At 35.9% G+C, this 18,804-nt stretch overlaps 1 pseudogene; it reads left to right on the top strand.

Annotated features, from left to right (window-relative positions):
• Positions 1–16,379, top strand: part of LOC129517866 (40S ribosomal protein S2-like) — a 53,040-nt pseudogene extending 36,661 nt beyond the window's left edge.
• The last annotated feature ends 2,425 nt before the right edge of the window (positions 16,380–18,804 follow it).

An 18,804-nucleotide genomic window follows, 5' to 3' on the forward strand; every position in this document is an offset into this window, starting at 1 on the left:
TTGTATCAGTCCTATTCAGTGACATGACTGTCCTTCCCTTCCCTGACTGACACATCAGGCCTCCAGCTTCCCTTAGTGTCACACTCAATAAGGCATCCCTCACTTAAAACCCACTGGTATTTCTGCCTCAAACCTGCCTTGCTGCCTGGTTACCACCTTTGCCTTGGAGTTTTCTGGTTTTCAGCTCAGGTTTGTTTGACAAAGCACCTGCCAACTTCAGCTTTTGGTTGCTTTAAAAATATTACTCCAAATCACATATTTCTTGGTATATGGCACATCCATGTCACGTCTCTGGTCCGTTTGCATTGGGCCACATCTGAGTCTAGATCAGGCAATTTCCATTAATCACTCCCTGCCGTGAGATGGAGGTGCTCACATGTCAGACTGAAGACTGCATTCTGCTGGCATGAAGATTTATATACTCTGGCTCCAGAACTTCAGAGCAACTGTCCCAGTCAATATTATAAGTTCCACTGTTGACCTGAAGAGGTTTTATCAAGTTTTTGTGCCCAGCCCACAGTTTTTCCTAAATTAAATGAGTTGGGTTGAGCTCTCCTACATGTTTTTTTTTTTTTGAACCAAAAGGCCTTTATCATGAAGATAGAGAATGTGTTCCTACTTTTCCAAAGCCCTGACACTTCCTGTTTTTCCCCCTCTCTCTCACACAAGAACACATAATCACACTATAATTTAATTATATTCATATAATTTGTTAATGTATCCTTCTCTCATCCTAAACTGTGTACTCCTCCTGGGTAAAAACTGAGTCTTTTGCATGTTTGTGCTCTGCCCCCTTGGGTCTAGCACATGACCTAGAATAAAGTTTTCCTAATTATTCTGTTTGAGTGATTCAAGTTATAAATACAAGTGTTAATTCCTTTGAAATATTTGTTACCAAGGTCAAATAAGTGTTCAAGAATTATTTCCAAGCTCAAACAGATTTTCAAAGACTAAAGCAGGAGGAAGACAAATATCAACAAATTCTGAAGATCTTTTTTAGCAAGACTTCAACCTAATAGAAATAAGTACATTCCTTCCATTAATATTTATGAACTGGAGAATGGTCCCAATTGGCCAGGTTCATGCAGGTCTGAATATACACATTTGGGTTGAATTTGAGTAAGATAAGAGAGCTATGAAGGTGTTCAATCATACTACTCATGATTGGATCTATAGTAGGGACCTTTAATTGTTCCAATATTAGAGAGATAAACTTTAGAATTATTACTGTGAAAAATGAGTGAAAGTTTCAGTTGAGGATAATAGAAGATAATGCTGAGCAACAATGAGGTTTGGAATCATGCATTTTTATATATCTGGAAATCTTGATATATTTGAGTTTCAACAACAATTTGTAAAAACTCATATTTTCTGTCCTATTTCTCCTTCAGTATAAGCCTACAATATGGAATGAATAAGTCACAGGAGTGAAAGAGCATAGGGAATCTAGTCAATGGTATTGTAATAGCATTGTGTGGTGACAGATGGTAGTTACATTTGTGATGACCACAGCATAATGTGTAGAGTTGTTGAATTACTGTGTTGTACACCTGAAACTAATATAACATTGTGTGTCAAGTATACTTCAATTAAAAAAAGAAAAACTGAAATAAGTTAATTTTAAAATATTTATGTTTATATATATTTTAGCCTGCAAAATTATAAACTAATTAAGGGTTGGGACCATGCCTTTACCTCTTTAATAATACTTTCACACTTTCATAGTAGGTATCCAAAAATATATTGTTGATTGCTTCATATATGGATGGGAGAAATAAGAGTAAGAATACTAAGCAAGCTAGAATTCTCCATACAGCCATTATGGAGTAACTGGTCTCAGACTTAACCTCTTATCATGAAGTACCATAACATTTCACAAATTATTTGAGGTAACTGTGTCTGGGCATTGAGCACAGGTAGCTCAAAATCTTGATATTTAAGAGAAGGGAAACACATGAGGTGAGTCACTTTTCAATCTGGCCTTTTGTCTGGGGCCACTTTTTAGGAAGTAGAACAGGGAGGTGGAATCTAAGTAATGGGGGGGGGGGGGGACAACACAAATGGCGGTTGACCTCACACCAAAAGCAGTGGATACCACAACATTATGGAACAACATCTTTAAAATGCTGGATTGGGATCTCCTGGCTGGCTCAGTCACTACAGCAGGTGACTATTGATCTCAGAGTCATGAGTTTGAGCCCCATATCGGAGGTAGAGTTTAATCAAAGATAGATAGATAGATAGATAGATAGATAAATAAATAAATAAATAAATAAATAAATAAATAAATAAAATGCTGGAAGAAAAAGAGAAGAAAGAAACCCTGTAAATTCAGAATTCTATATCTATTGAAAATATCCTTCAATGAGCACCTGGTGGCTTAGTCGATTAAGTATCTGCCTTGGGCTCAGGTCATGATCCCAGGGTCCTGGGATCAAGCCATGCTTCAGGCTTCCTACTCCGTGGGTAATCTGCTTCTCCATCTCTCTCTGCTCCTCCTCCCCCCACTGCACTTATACTCTCTCTCTCTGTCAAATAAATAAATAAAAACTTTTTTTAAAAAAAAGGAAAATATCTTTCAAAAGAGAGGGTGATAGAAGAAAACATAAGAAAAATATTTGTGACCCTGGGTTAGGCAAAGATTTCTCAGATATAACATCAAAAGCTTGGTACATGAGGGAAAACTAATAAATTGAACTTTATCAAAATTAGGAATGTCTGCTTTTTTTTTTTTAGATTGAGAGCAACACTTTATTACTATCACATGTACTCACAGGCTAGGAGGGGAGGATTTCATATGCAGAGCCACAAAGAGGTTGCAGTTGTAAATAGAGTGAGAAACCAGAGGCTGTGGGAGACAGGGTTTGTAGTATCAAAAGGGTAGACTGCCTCTTGGTTGCCATTGGCTTATTTGAATAATTCTGTGACTTGGCAGTGAACTGAACCTTGTTACTGAAATAAATGGGAACTGCACTTGATTCATCTGATAGGGGGTGCTATTTGCCTAGGAAATCTTTTCCATGGGAGCAGAGTGGGAAGGAGAACTCACAGGCCATTTGAAGCTCTCCAATTTTCACCTTATATCAAGGTAGTGCATAATATTGGAATGGGTTCATAAGTATTCACTTCAATTTTTTTTTAAGATTTTATTGAGAGAGAGAGTGAATGAGAGAGAGAAAGAGAGCATGGGAGAAGGGAGAGGGAGAAACAGACTCCCCGCTGAGCAGGGAGCCTGACATGGGGCTCCATCCCAGGACCCCAGGATCATGACCTGAGCTGAAGGCAGATGCTTAACTGACTGAGCCATCCAGGTGCCCCTCCACTTCAATTTTTTTTTTTACTGCACACACTTTCTCTACCTCTCTTTATGTCCTTTTTTTTATATATGATAATTTAAATATTTATAAGAAGAAGTGTTGCTGAAGGGAGAGCATTGAAGTTGTTTCAATTAGCAATTTAAGTGAAACTCTAGACTAGGTATTTTCAGAAGAAAAGATGGTGTGTGTGTGTGTGTGTGTGTGTGTGTGTGGTGTTATCGTTATTGGAATGTCTGCTCTTCAGAAGACACTGTTGACATAATGAAATGGCAAACCAAAGAGTAGTAAAATATATGCATATCACACATTTGACAAAGAACTTATGTCCAGAATATATTAATCAAAATAAGTAATATGGAAAAAAAGTTTTAAAAAGATACTTCACCAAAGAAAATATACAGGTGGCAAATTGGTACACGAAAAGATGCTCAATATTATTAACTATTAGGTAAATCCAAATTGAAATCATGACAAGATATCACTGTCATCTATTAAAATGGCAAAAAAAAATTCTGATAAATACTGGCAATGATGTGAAACATCTGGAAATATATCCCTAGTGTGAATGCTAAATGGTACAGCCACTTTGGAAAGTAGTTTAGTGGTTCCTTATTCAGTTAAATGTACAAGCCAGGTATTTACACAAGCGATATAAAAATATATGTTCACACAAAAATCTGTTCACATATTTTTTAAAGATTTTATTTATTCATGAGAGACACAGAGGGTAGAGAGAGAGAGAGAGATACAGGCAGAGGGAGAAGCAGGCTCCATGCAGGGACCCCGACGTGGGACTCGATCCCGAGTCTCCAAGATCACGCCCTGGGCGGAAGGCGGTGCTAAACCACTGAGCCACCTGGGCTGCCCTCACATATGTTTATAGTGGCTTTCTGCATGCATAATCACCAACATTTGAAACACTACAAATATTCCTCAAATGTGGAATGTATAAACAAATTGTGGTATGTCCACACTCAGCATAAAAAGAATGAATTATTGATATATGCAATGACTTGGATATATCACAAATGTATTATTGCTATGTGAAAGAAGCTAGCTTCAAATGGCTACATAGAACATGATTTTATTTATATGACCTTCTGGAAAATGAATAACTGTAAGGACAGAAATTAGTTCAGGGATTGCTTATGACTGGTAGTAGGTTGAGTTGACTTTAAAGGGTCACCTGGGAATATGTTTTAGGTGATGGCAGTGTTCTATATCTTGATTAAGGAGATATTTGGCTGTATGAGTTTGTCAGAGCTAGCAGAACTGTACATGAAAAAATGATTTGGGGTGCCTGGGTGGCTTGGTTGGGCATCTTACTCTTGGTTTCAGCTTATGCAATGATCTTGGGGTCATGAAGTCAAGCTCTGTGGTGGGCTTTGTCTGCTTGGGATTCAGGTGGAGTTGGCTTGGGATTCTCTCTCTCCCTCTGCCCTTCCTTCCACTCACACACTCTCTCTTTCTCTCTCTCTCTCTCACACAAAATAAATAAAATCTTTAAAATAAAGATTAATTTTACTGTATGTAATTTGTACCTTTAAAAGTGAAAAACAATAGAGTATAATGGCCATTTTAAGATAAACAAAAGCTTAGGAAATTTGTTGCCAGCAGCCCTGACCTCTGAAAGATTATGAAGAATGTTCTTCAGGCTAAAGAGAAATGGCACTAAAAGAAAACTCAAATCTATAGCAAAAAAATGAAAAGCAATAGAAATGATAAATATTGGGTGAATATAAAGGCTTTTTTTCTCTTTTATTTTCTAGATTTCTTTTAAAAAACTGATATGTAAAGCATAAATACTATTTTGTTTTGGGATTTTTAACATATGTAGAAGTTAAATGTCTAATAAAATAGCACAAAGTATAGTAAGGAAAATAGAATCATACTCTTATTTTTTTTAAAGAGAGGAATGGGAGGAGGAGCAGAGAGAGAGGGAGAGAGAGAATCTTAAGCAGGTGCCATACCCAGAGAGGAGCCCAACACGGGGCTTGATCTCACAACCCTGGGATCATGACCTGAACTGAAATCAAGAGTTGGATGCTTAACTGAGGCACCCTATGAATCATACTCTTTTAAATGTTTTGAGTTTTACATGAAATGGTATAATACCAATTCTAAGTAGACTGATAAATTAGGAATATATGTTAAAATCCCTAGGAAAAGTAGCAGAAGTAGGACAAATATATCAATCAAAACCCAATGGAGGATGGGCCACTCTCATGGCCCAAAGGCAGGCACAACCACAGGCTCTTAATCAGGTGTTAAGTTGCTTCTTTCCTTCCTTCCTTCTATAAGGCTGTCCTATTTTCCTGCCTTTTGTTTGGGTCCCTGGTCCTCTCTCACAGTATGAAGTTAACAATTACTACAAAATGCTGGCAGCAGTTCCTAGACTGCTGAAGAGTGTCATGGCTCCTAAATCTGTAACAATTTCTCTTTGGCCCTCCTGTCTCTGTTCTAGCACAGCTGTTCTGTGGTTATTACCTCTTTCATGGTGAAAGGCTCTCTGGCCAAAACTAAAAAATGTGGCTTGGGCGCCAGGGTGGCTGTTGGTTAAGTGTCTGACTTTGCTAGGTCATGATCTCAGGGTCCTGGGATCAAACTCAGCATCGGGCTCCCAGCTCAGTGGGGAGTCAGCTTCTCCCTCTGCCCCTCCTCCCACTTGTGTACATGTGTGCGCCCTCTCTCAAATAAAAGCTTAAAATGTTTTTTTTTTAAAAAAGCATATTTAAAGCATAAATAATACTTTATGGGCCTATAAAGTATTAAACATATTCAAAAAACACAAAAAAGCAGTAAACAAGGACCAAAAAAAAAAAACAATGTATGGAACAAATTGAAAAGAAATAGCTTAGAAGGTAGGTTTAAATTAAACCATATAAAAACCTGTCAATTCATTAGGAAGACATCACAATCCTAAAAATGAATTGATCAAATAACAGAACAATAAAATAAATGAAGTAAAAACTGACAGAACTAAAATAAGAAACAGAAAAGACTACATAGTAGACAATTTCATTACCCCTCTCTCAGTAATTGATAAAACAGGTAGACAAAAGATCATAGTGCTGTAAACTATTTGAACAACACTATCAACCAACTCAACCTTACTGACATTTATAGATCACCTCAACAATTACTAAGCATACTTTTCATGTGCTCATGGAATTTCTATCAAGATAGAAGATATTAGGCAGTAGATAGGCACCAATAAATTTGAAAACATGCATAGTATGTTCTTGGAACATAATGGAATTAAATAATACTAAGATATTTAGAAGATGCCTCAAACTTTGGAAACTAATCAACACTTTGAAATAATCCATGAGTAAAATAGATCACAAAGGAAATGAGAAAATATATCAAACTGAGCCCAATGAAAACAGAATGCCTGTTTGTGGGGTGCTACTAAAGCAATACATATATGGAAATTTATACCTTCACATGTTTATTTTAGAAATAAGATATAAAAAAAAGAAATAAGATCTAAAACCAATGACTAAATTTTTGTTTTAAAGGCCTTAGATTACCTAATTTCAAGGTTTTCTATAATGCTGCAGTTATTCAGATATTATGGTATCATAAATCATGTACAAATACATCAGAAGAACAGAACACATCACCCAGAAAAAGACTCATACACTCAACTGATTTTCAAGAAAGAGCCCAATGCAATTCAAAGAAAGGAAAATATCTTCAACAAGTTGAGTATAATAACCATATGGAAAAAAACGAACTCTGACTCCTTCCCTACATGGTACAAAAAAATTAATGAGATACATTAAGATCTAAATGTAAAAGTTAAACCTATAAAGGCTTTTTTTTAAAAAAAAGATTGCAGAATATCTTTGCAAATACGCAGTCAACAAAGATTTCTTAGAGTAGCCACACACAAAAACATTGAACTTAAAATGATAAGTTGGACTTTGAAATAAAAAAGAATTCTGGTTTTCAATAGTTGTCTTTATGAAAATAAAAATGCAAGTGACAGAGAAGTTGAAAATAATAGCAACACACATATCTAAGGACTTGTGTCCAGAATATATAGAAGTCTCTCAAAAATGGCTAATAAAAAATGGACAAAATACTTGAACAAATACTACATGAAAGAAGATATGTGAATAACCAATAAATACATGTAAAGTTTCTCAATGTCATTAGACATCATGAAAATAAAAGTTAAGACCACAGTGGTTCAACCACTTTGGAAAGCTTCTGGCAATTTCTTAAACAAGTAAATATATACCACCTTATCCAGTGATTCCATTCCTTGGTATTTACTTAAATGAAATTAAAAATTTTGGCCACACAAATACTTAGATGAGAATGTTTATAGTAATCTTATTTATAATAACTAAAAACTGGAAATAATCCCAAAGTCTATTAACAAGATAGTAAAGTGGTGTGTTCATATAATGAAATAATATTTAGCAATAAAAAATAATGCACATAAACAAATGTCATTGAATTGTGCCCTTACAATAATGCTTATTTCATTGTATATAAATTTAGTTCAGTAATTTAAAAATCTGTAAGTTAATTCTTTAAGAAAAGATATTTTGGCTGAATAATACAAGGGGAAATTGGCTCATCATGTAATTGTTTTTCTTTTCTGATCCAGTTTGTTCAATTTACAAATATTTTATGGTATGTATCTGTGAAACCTCAGCGAAACAACCTTCTGTTCTGTAGCTCTATCCTAAAAGTTATTCAAGGTCACCAAAACACATTTATTGATTCCACAGTCAACATTAGCTTTTATTATTATTATTATTATTATTATTATTATTATTATTATTATATGTAGTCTTCATGTATACCTTGGAGCCCAACACAGGGCTTGAACTCCTAACTCTGAGATCAAGACCTGAGCTGATATCAAGAGTCAGATGCATATTCCTGTGACTCTAAGTTATTGGCTTTGGTTGGGGGTTGGGAGAGATTAATTCATTTTACTCAGGGATATTGGAGAATACACCAAGCAGGTGATTGAATAAATGCTCCCTAAAATACCTTGTAATCTGCAGTGTTGGATAAAAATTAGAGAAAAATCCTGGACTACATTAGTGGTTTGGGTAAAATGAGTTCAAACTTACTTTTAAGTTACTTGGGGTAGAATTATCTCACTTTCCTGCTTATCACATCTCCTTTAGGAGGTGTGTTAATTTGCAAATGGTACTGTGTCTGGAGGAAATATCAACTATTTGCAACTATTTGCAGCACTTAGATGCAGCAGACCAGAGGAATTTTGACACAAATAATATGATTGGGCATGATATTAGTGATTCACCATGGCAGGTTGGTGAAGATTTAAAGGGGATATCCATTTTTGGGGGTCTAGATTAGAATGCCATCATTCATCTGTTCTAGCTAATCTCAACAAGGAAAGTAGGGGAAAACTTAGATGCCTACAGCTTTCAGAAATTGGTCCATCTATTGCCAGGCTAAGTGAATTATTTATCAATGACTCAGCATATTTCTGGTGTTTGAAGACATATTGCACAAATTTAAAATAAGTTTTTATTAGTCATTTCTGCAGCCAGGAAACACACCCAGTTAAAATAAACAATTTGGAAAGATTTTTGTTTCTGAAGGTTATGAATAATTTCTTCAGTATAAAAATTCAGTGTCCACATTTTGTGAATCACTTTGGACTTAGACTCCAGTGCATTTTTAGTACTCACCCTTTCACACATTAAATAGCATGAATGGCTATTAAATGCTCATGTTTTATAAATAAAATCTCGGGAAATATTAAAATAGAAAATAAAGCAGAATGGAAAATAGCTGAAGCCACACTTATTCCTCCCTAATGGAACCTCAGTTTCATTTAGGTATGTACTCCATTTCCTGCTCCAGAGGAGTTCTATTGCCAATAGAATAAGAACATAGAATTTCTCCTGGTTATTTGTGCTCCACAAAGGTCATTTGACCTAACCTGGACTAATCGGAATAAATTTTATTCCATGTTTTGAAGAGAAGTTACTCTATTTGTTTTACTAAACAAGAAAGTAAGTACCCTAGTTGCTGTTGGTATTCTCTTGAAAAGAAGTTGTTAAGGATCATGAATGAATAAATAAAATCTTTATTAAAAAAAAGTTGTTAAGGAAAACAAAGGAAAGAGATGGTGTTTTACTGAATCGTTGAATCACTAATGTTTCTATACTTGATCCTGCACTACCTCTAGTCTTCCTAGTATGCAAGAAAATATATTTCCTTTTTGTTTGGGAAAGTTTAATTTAGTATTTCTTATCAAAAATATTCTTCTAGACATCATGGAAGTACATCATCATTATCTCTACCCTGGCCTTGATTAATTGTAAAATATTTCGTTTTCAGACTGAGTTTTAGGCTAAAATAGGGTACTTGTAATTCATGGTTCTTGCGTACATTTTAAGCAACAGAAAATAAGTGAATACATTTTAGTTCATATATTGTGGCCCAATTTGGAAGTTCTCCGTACTTCTAGGGAATTATTATTCAATTTCATTGCAGAGCATGAGATCCTGATGAAAAATAGAAGGGAGATTATTTCTCTTAAGTGTGAGAAATAGGAAAAATATGACCTGTGCTTAAGCTATCATCAATGCAGAGATAATTTTGCAATGTGAACTTAACCTTCATAAGTCAGGAAAATTATAATCATTGGTAAATCATTAAAGAGTCAAACTATTGTGAGATGATCAGAATAAAGAAAGATGGGAAAGAAACAAAATCCTAAAGAAAATAAAGGCACACTCTTTGTCATCCATGTAACAGAATATTAAGATTACTATTAAAGCCATAAGAAGGATTCCAGTACAAGATGGAGACATAAGAGGCTCCTGAATTCACCTCCTCTAATAAACACATAGAACCTACAGCTACACATAGAGCACTTCTCTCTAAAAGAAATCCGGAAACTGGCTGAGCAACTCCTACACATCACAGGATCAGCTATTTTCTTCACTTCTTTTGTCACATCTATGTCCCTCTCACACTCAGATTCTCGGGTGCCCAATGATGGATTCAATCCCAGGACCCTGAGATCACAACCTAAGATGAAGGCAGACACTTAACTGACTGAGCCACCCAGGCGCCCCATCACACCCAGATTCTTGAAATGCCTACCTAAGGGGTCCTTTGCTCTCTTCTGCCTTCCGGTTCTTCTATGTCCACTATTTTACACTGTTTTATTTGAACGCTCTCCTAGCACAATTATCTATCCTTTCATTCTTTCAGCATTTAAGGTTTTTGTTTGTTTTACCTTCACCCATTATCTTCTCTCCAATCCAGAAATAACCTACTATTTTCCTGCAGGCCAAGTCTATCTTGAGACTTGATCCACATAATGCTTTAATATGGATAGAATGTAATACTACTAAGCAATTCAAAGTAACAAACTATCAATAAATGTAACAATATAGATGAATCTCAAAAACATTATATAGCACAAAAAGAACTAAACCTAAATTGGCTGTGTCATTCCATTTATATTAAGTTCTTGAAAAGGCCAATCTAAGTTATGGTGATAGAAATAAAAAATTTTCTTACCTGTTAGGTGAGTGATTGGCTGGAACTTAGTATAAGGGAATTTTTGGGTAATGGAAACATTCTATAACTTGTTTGGGGTAAAAGTTACATGAGTATATATAACTTGTTTGGGGTAAAAGTTACATGAGTATATATATATTTATCAAAATTTACTATAGTACATATTTAAAATCTCTGTAATTAATTTTATGTAAATTATATCTAAAAATGTGGAGGAGTGAAGACTCTAAGTTAAAAACACTAACAAAATTTGGGGCACCAGGCTGTCTTAGACAGGAGGGCATGTAACTTTCCATCTCAGGGTCTGGCATGTGACTTTTGTTCTCAGGGTCATGATGTTAAGCCCCACAATGGGTGTAGAGCCTATTAAAAAAAAAAGGAGTCTTAAGAGCCCTATCCAACAACTACAGAGTGTGGACCTTATTTGGATTCTGAATCAAACTACCAAAATGAAAAGAATAAAATTTAAAGAGGAAACAAAAATTATAAATTAATGTTTTAAAACTTTTTAAATGGCTCTCAACATTGTCAACTTAGAAATCTGTGTTTCTGGGGGTTCCTGGGTGGCTCAGTCAGTTAAACGTCTGCCTTTGGCTCAGGTAATGATCTCAGGGTCCTGGGATTGAGCCCCCCCATTGGGCTACCTACTCAGTAGAGAGTCTGCTTCTCCCTCTGCCTCTCTTTCTGCTCTTCCCCCTGCTTGTGCTCAGCTCACTCTCTGTCTCTGTCTCTCAAATAAATGAATAAAATCTTTAAAAAAAGAAATCTGTTTCTGACTTCTTATAGAAAATGGAAACATTGAACCCACATTTTCAAATAAGCCTAGCAGTTGGGCTTAGGATCAATAAATTTTTACAGTCTCAGTTGCACAGAGACCCCGCCATTCTCCAATGTGTCTTGCATACAAACAGTCTCATTTATTTCTGTTATTTCTACAAGCACATAGGTACTTGAATTCATGACTCTGGTCATATCCCTTTTATCCATTTAGGACTTTTTGTTTGTTTGGTACTTTGGTCCAAATTCTGGTTCTTACTCTTGATGTGACTATTTTCATTGTATTTGGGCAAACTGGAGTATTTTAAGATTACACATATGTTTCAACAGCATACACACAGCCTCACTGAAATGACAGACCCAAAAGTTTACCCAATACGATAGAGAGTAGACCTAAGCAGAGGCAGTCATTGCCGTTGACCTAGAGACCCTGGAACTAAGCACCTTATATAAGGGTACAAGTATATAATAAAATAATAAAAAAATACAGAATGCCTCTACATAATGAAGACAGCTACTTTATTAATGATTAATCTTTCCCATTTTTTTTCCTGAGGTTAAATTTATTAAGATTTCAAATCCTAAAATCTCTATTGTTGAAATCTCTGAGTTGATCTCATTCCATGGTGATCTTTTTTTCCAAAGAGCTTGTAATTAAACAAGAGCACATAAGTGATTTTATTAATGAGATTTCCTGCTACTTTAAAGTTATTCCATTTTCAAGACTGTCTGAACATTTTACAGGTCACAAAAATATTTTTAAAGATTTTTTAATGGAAAAGTGGCTGAAATAGGTTGGATCAAAATAAGCTGCTCCTTCCATCAGAGACTAGGCATGAGATATTTCCATTTGGATGGAAAAATTTTTTGGATTATATTCACCTGATGAGTGAGATGTGAAAATCAGATTTCTAGCTTAGCTAGGGAATTTTATTTAGGAGACCATATTCCTCTCATTTCTATTCAGTAGCACATACAGTGAAAACAGAAACACTGCAATTAAGTAATCATCCAGTTTCCTCATAAAAACACATTATGTTTCAGATGACATCAAGAGGACATGATAAGCAATCCATAAGACTTAGAAATATAACATATCAGCAGAATGTTTTGAAACCCATTGTCAACAATATTTACGGCATGGCAAAAGAGGGTGGGTGATAAGAAAAGCCATCATTGTTGAAAAGGTCTGTTAGCAAACACCTGTAGATTGCAATTTGAAATTAAATTTTCTTGTCATTAAAGAGAAATGAATTTCAAGTAAGCATGTCATTTGCTTCCCTGTAAACATCTCCACTGATTCATTCATCTGGGTTGCTAGTCAACAGGGAGGGTCTCAGTGGTGTTGTTCATTGTAGCATCTACAGGGCAGAATAGAACAATTTGCATTACTAAATTAGGGAGAAAATACAAATTAAATTAAGATGAATTCCTGCTTTTCACACTTGTAGTAAACAGAGAGAGGTCTGCTTTGAAATATGACATTTGGGTTTGGCCAACTATTCTAAGGCCAAACGGAGGTAGGTGACTAACAATGATGCACTTTTCTTAGACACACTTGGAAGGTTCAGATAAATTTAAACTTTGATTCACATTGGGGAAATGAAGTAGGGTAAGGAGGGAAAAGAGAGAACAGGGTGACATTGCAATCAGTCGTGCAGTGGTGTTTACAAATGTTGGCCTGGATTTAGAGCTTTCGGGAACAGAGTTAAATTATACCAGGCCAGTGCCCTGAATGGTTTTGTGCAATGAGGCAGTTGTCAAGTTCCAGAATGATGCCTCCAAAGCTTTCATGGCCTTTCCCACCAAACTAGGTCAGTGGTGTTTAGATATTAAATTTGTGTCTTCATGGATATTAAACCTCCTAAAATAATACTTGATTTCTCTACATGACATAGTCAAGGGAGTAATAAATTTGAGAATCTGAATTGTCCAGATCATTGTCTGACTTTTCTGCATTTAATAGAATATAGTCAGATACATTTTTAAAACTTTATCTCTAATGCAATTAAATTAAAGGTAGCGATTTGAAACCCCCAATAATGAGCATCTACTACACTTTATGCATTATATTAATTATCTAATATAATCCTCACAATGTCTCTATGAGATAAGGTTTTCCCTATTATAATTCTTATTCTGCAAATGAGGAATCTGAGACTAATTTGTTCACAGTCACTATGCTAGTAAGTAGATGATTTGGGATTTAAATTATGATCTGTCCTACTTCAAAGTATTTTAAAACATGTGTTGTGACACATTGCTGCTGGGATACTGATCAACCATTTAAAAAAAACTTCTTAAAAATTACAGTAGAACAAGGCAGAGTAGAAAATATTGGACAGCAACATAGGTAGCACGGTTCATGAAACTTTTCTTTCAGATGTGTGTGTATATGTGTGCAGCATGTGTATAATGATCTGAAATAAAAATGCATTTCCTGCTGTATCACAGTAAAAAAGAAGTTTAAAAAATACTGCAGTCTACATTCTCAAATCAAAATAATCTGTGGTAATTATAATATGCAAAAAAAGAAACCCCCTAAAATAAAGTACCATAACTGGAAGATTTGATTGGTAACTTCCTCAGCTTTAGAGGCTGTGTGGGCTGTTTTTCATTTTCTCCTTTACTAGATTTATAACCATCTATCTCTCAGATGACTCTCTGGATTCTGCAGTTCAGAGCTTGACCAACTACTGTGTGGCACACTTCAGTGTACATAAGATCTCATTTGATGCCAAGTAACACTGTGAGTTAGAGCTTGTACAAATATTAGAGAGAGAACATAGAACTTAAATATCTTTCCCAGAGTCACCCAACTAGTACAAGAAAGGAATAGGAATCAACTAGAAACCCTGTGATATCATGTCCCCTTCTCCTCAGACTTCCTTTAAATGGCATATGGCAGGTATTCCATATACACACCTTTTCAGGCCCAGTGCAGAAAACAGGATGCTTAAGTGTGAGTCTCTAGTGCTGATAAGAAGCTGTGACTTTCCACACTAGTAATAAATATATGTCCTTCTTGATCTGACAATGTCAACAAAATAAATAAATGCAATCATTTAATTTAAAAAGCATTAAGTAAGAGAATTCTAGAGTCTCAAAATTACCAGTTTTTCAGAGAATGAAGAATCCTTTGATGATCCTGACCCTAGTGAGAGTAGAAAGGGGGGAATGAAATCAGATTTATTGTAAATAAGATACTGTCAGACAAGGAAACTTAATTCAGCAGCAATACGTGATAATGAAGAGTTTTAATAGCTTATTGCTCTTTACAAATATTCTCTCTTGAGCTATATGAAACATGATTTATAAATGTAAGAATAATTGGATTTGGATGTTCATTTAATTGACTCATCTATATCCACACATAGGGAAATCAATTGTATTGTATCTATATGTCTATTTACCAATATAAAGCAATTTGTTGAATAGAGGCCATGTGAAAGACAATACACAAAGCATCTCTAGAAACATTATGATGCATAGTTTAATGCTAAATATGAAATAGTCACATATGTAAAAATAATCCAAATGTATGTTTATAAATAATGTATCTAACAGGGTAAAATATAAATAGATATATAAACAGGAAATAAATATGAAAAAACACCATAGACAGCAAGTTTAGGAAAATATAAGAGAGATAAGCATGAAATAACGTACTTAGCTTTAACTCTCAAGTTCTCAAGTGCTTTTTGAGATGGCTTTCCTAAGAGTACTAATATAGTATTTAGCTACTACCAGCTTCATTTCTATTTCTAGGAGCTAGTAACCAGGAGATGGAATGCTACAGGGTTAGTGTTGGCAAAAGACCAGGTGTTTCAGATGTCTGTACTCACTGGCAAGGCACGAGTTTGATGAGGATAAAGCATTGGGAAATTAGCTGCTTCTCTAGGAAAACACCAAACGGTGACTATGCCGGTGCTGTGGGAGAGTCTGGAGGGCCCAGGGGCCCTGGAATGGGAGGCCACCAAGGTTTCAGTAGAGGCTGAGGCAGCGGCATCCCAGACCTGGTCCTGGCTGTGGTCGGGGGCAGGGCTCATGGAGGCAAGGCCAAGGACATGGAGTGGATACCTGTCACCATGCTGGGCCACCTGGTCAAGGATATGAAGATAAAGTCCCCAGAGGAGATCTGTCTCTTCTCTCTGCCCCTCAAGTACTCTGAGATCATTGACTTTTTCCTGGAGGCATCCCTCAAGGATGAGGTTTTGAAAGTTATACCTGTGCAAAAGCAAACCCATGCTGGCCAGTGAACCAGGTTCAAGACATTTGTTGCCATGGGAGATTACAATGGACACATTGGTCTGGGTGTTAAGTGCTCCAAGGAGGTAGCCACTGCCATCCTGTGGCCAGCATTCTAGCATCCCTCTCCATCTTCCCTGTGCCACAAGGCTACTGGAGGAACAAGATCACAATCTCTGCACCATTCCATGCAAGGTGACTGGCCCCTGTGGCTCTGTGCTGGTGCACTTCATCCTTGCCCCCAGAAGCACTGCCCAAGAAGCTACTGATGATGTATCAACACCTACTATACCTGAACCCGGGGCTGCACTGCCACTAGGCAACTTCACCAAGGCCACTTCTGATGTCATTTCCAAGACCTATGGCTATCTCACCTATGACATCTGGAAAGAGACTGTGTTCACCAGATCTCTCCATTGGGAATTCATGGACCATCTTGTAAAGCCCCACACCAGAATCTCTGGGCAGAGAACCCAGGCTTCAGATGTGGCCACCACATAGTTTTATATAAGAAAAATAAAGTGAAGTAAAGCCTGTTAGAAAAAAAAAAGAGTTGGAAAATTATGACTCTGTGTTATATATAAAATCATGTCATAGTTACAATCATTTATCTATCACCAAGCATCTCATCATGCAGCTGTAATATAAGAGAAGACAACTGGATTTAGAGTCCGAAGACTACATTGGAATAAAAGGCTAAAATTTATGAGCTGGCTAACCTTGAAAATTAACTAGGCTTCAGTTTCTTCCACTGAAAATTGTAGATGGTAATTCTTTTTACAGGAAGTTGTAATGGTAATTTGAGGTTGAATCATATAAAATTGCTGCTATTTGATCATTTTTATCTACAAAAATTATCATTTCACTTGGATTAACCTAATAGTAAGAGCTACACATTTGTTGAATCTTCTGTCTTATAGGCACTTTGCTATGTTCCACATGTTGTAGTAGATTACAATGATGGCTTCAATTTTTTTACCCCTCCTCCTGGATTTGTACCCTTTGCAATAATACATTTTTAGCATCCTCCCATCACTAGTGGGCTGACCTACCCTGTCCCTTGAGTCTGGACTCAACAACTTGACTTATTTTGGTCAATGTAATGTTAGCATGGGTGAGCAGGTGCAGAGGTTTGAAGTGAACTTTAGCAATGGAGCTTGTCCTCTTTTGCTAAGAGAATATATCCAGGATAGCCTGCTAGAGAATAAGACACATCTAGAGAGAGTTATGGACATCCAGCCATTCCAGCCTGGGCCATCCTAGATCAACTGACATCCAGCCAACTCCTAGACCTGTTCAGGAGACCAAGTATGATTAGTATAGCCAACCCCTAGCCAACCTCCAGCTATAAACTTTTAGTTGTGAACCTTAGAGGATTTATATCAGTACACATATTATTGTGGCAATAACTAACAGATATAAATGATTCTCTCATTTCACACACACAGCAAATCTATAGGCACTATTATCATCCTCCCTGGATGAAAGAGGATACTGTGACCCCAGAAAAGTTCAGTGAACTGCCCTGGGTCATATTAACAGACAGTAAATGACAGAGGAAAGGTTTGAAATTAGGGAGGCTGGCTTCAGAAGCCATATTCTAACCAGTATACTGAATGGCTTTGTTCTTGTGAAGATGAAATGAGATTATTTTTTTTTGAAAGTGCTTTGTCAATGTTAAAGCACACTAAAAATATAAGTCATTATTATGAAGCTGCAACTCCTTTTCAAAGATGCTGTAAAATTCCAACTAAGTTTTTTCTTTGTCTCATAAAAAAAGAAACCCCAGGCAAGCACTAGATGATTTAAAATGCACTGTTCTTTGATATGCCAGTTACATAGGGAAAACTGATAAATGGTGAAATTTAGCATGCCACCTTCCTTCCGAATCAGTGATAGACCGCTGCTATTTGCTCAGCAACTACCAAGTAAACAGAAAAATAAAGCCATGGTTTTCTTGGCAAGTGTCATTAAAAATATATTAAGTTTACAGTAAATGTAATCTGTAGCATAGATCATACAGGCAAAAAACCTGAAGGGGAAATGAAGGCATTAATAAGATATTTCTTAATTTTATGAAGCGTTACACACATCAGACCACTGAACCAAAATAACCTAGGGAAATAGCAATGAAACAAGCATTTATTCCTCAGCTTTGAGGAGGCATGCAAATACAAATGGTGCAAAACAAGAAGCTGATTATGCCTGGAAATTGGAATAAACATAAAAAAGAAAAGTCTGGAGATGCTAATAGGCATTAAGCTTATGAGGTGTGACTTTATTTACATGGAATATTCTCTATGGGAATGAATTTTTAAAATTCCATTCGATTTTTCATTTTTATATATATTAAACACTCCCCAAATTTATTATTTTCTTCAAAAAAAATAAAACTAGAATGCTAAACTGGGTGAAATAAATAACGGAGAGAACTGAAAAGAAATAGGACTCTCTGTAGAAGGCTGTTCCTAAGCTAAGCAAGGCATGACCAGAAGAAGGACTTCTTGATTTGGGAGGTTTTTATCCATAGGAGTTCCCCCCACTTTTTTTTAATAAAACACAGAATTGACACTTTCAAAAAGAGAGAAAGAGAGAGGGAAAATAGTGAACTCAGAAGAAAAGGGAAGAAAAACTAAAAAGGAACCTTAAAAAAAATTAGAACAGGTAAAGAGAGTTCTCCAGAAAGTATAACTAAGACTTAAATGATTTATATAAAAAACTATTGTTTCATCCATGTCTCCAAAAGATCCTAGCCTTGATTTCACTGTTCGCTATTTTAATCATTCATTTCTCCTCTGACAATTGTCTCTGTCCTCTGAAATACGAAAGAGGGAGGAGTTTTGCTCTTGAGTATCTTTTTCTAGTACTCAGCTTTGAACACAAACTAGTCCATTGTCCCTTCATTCACTTATTCATTAACAAACAT

This window comes from Nyctereutes procyonoides, unplaced genomic scaffold, assembly GCF_905146905.1.
Source record: "Nyctereutes procyonoides isolate TBG_1078 unplaced genomic scaffold, NYPRO_anot_genome, whole genome shotgun sequence".
NCBI lineage: Eukaryota > Metazoa > Chordata > Mammalia > Carnivora > Canidae > Nyctereutes > Nyctereutes procyonoides.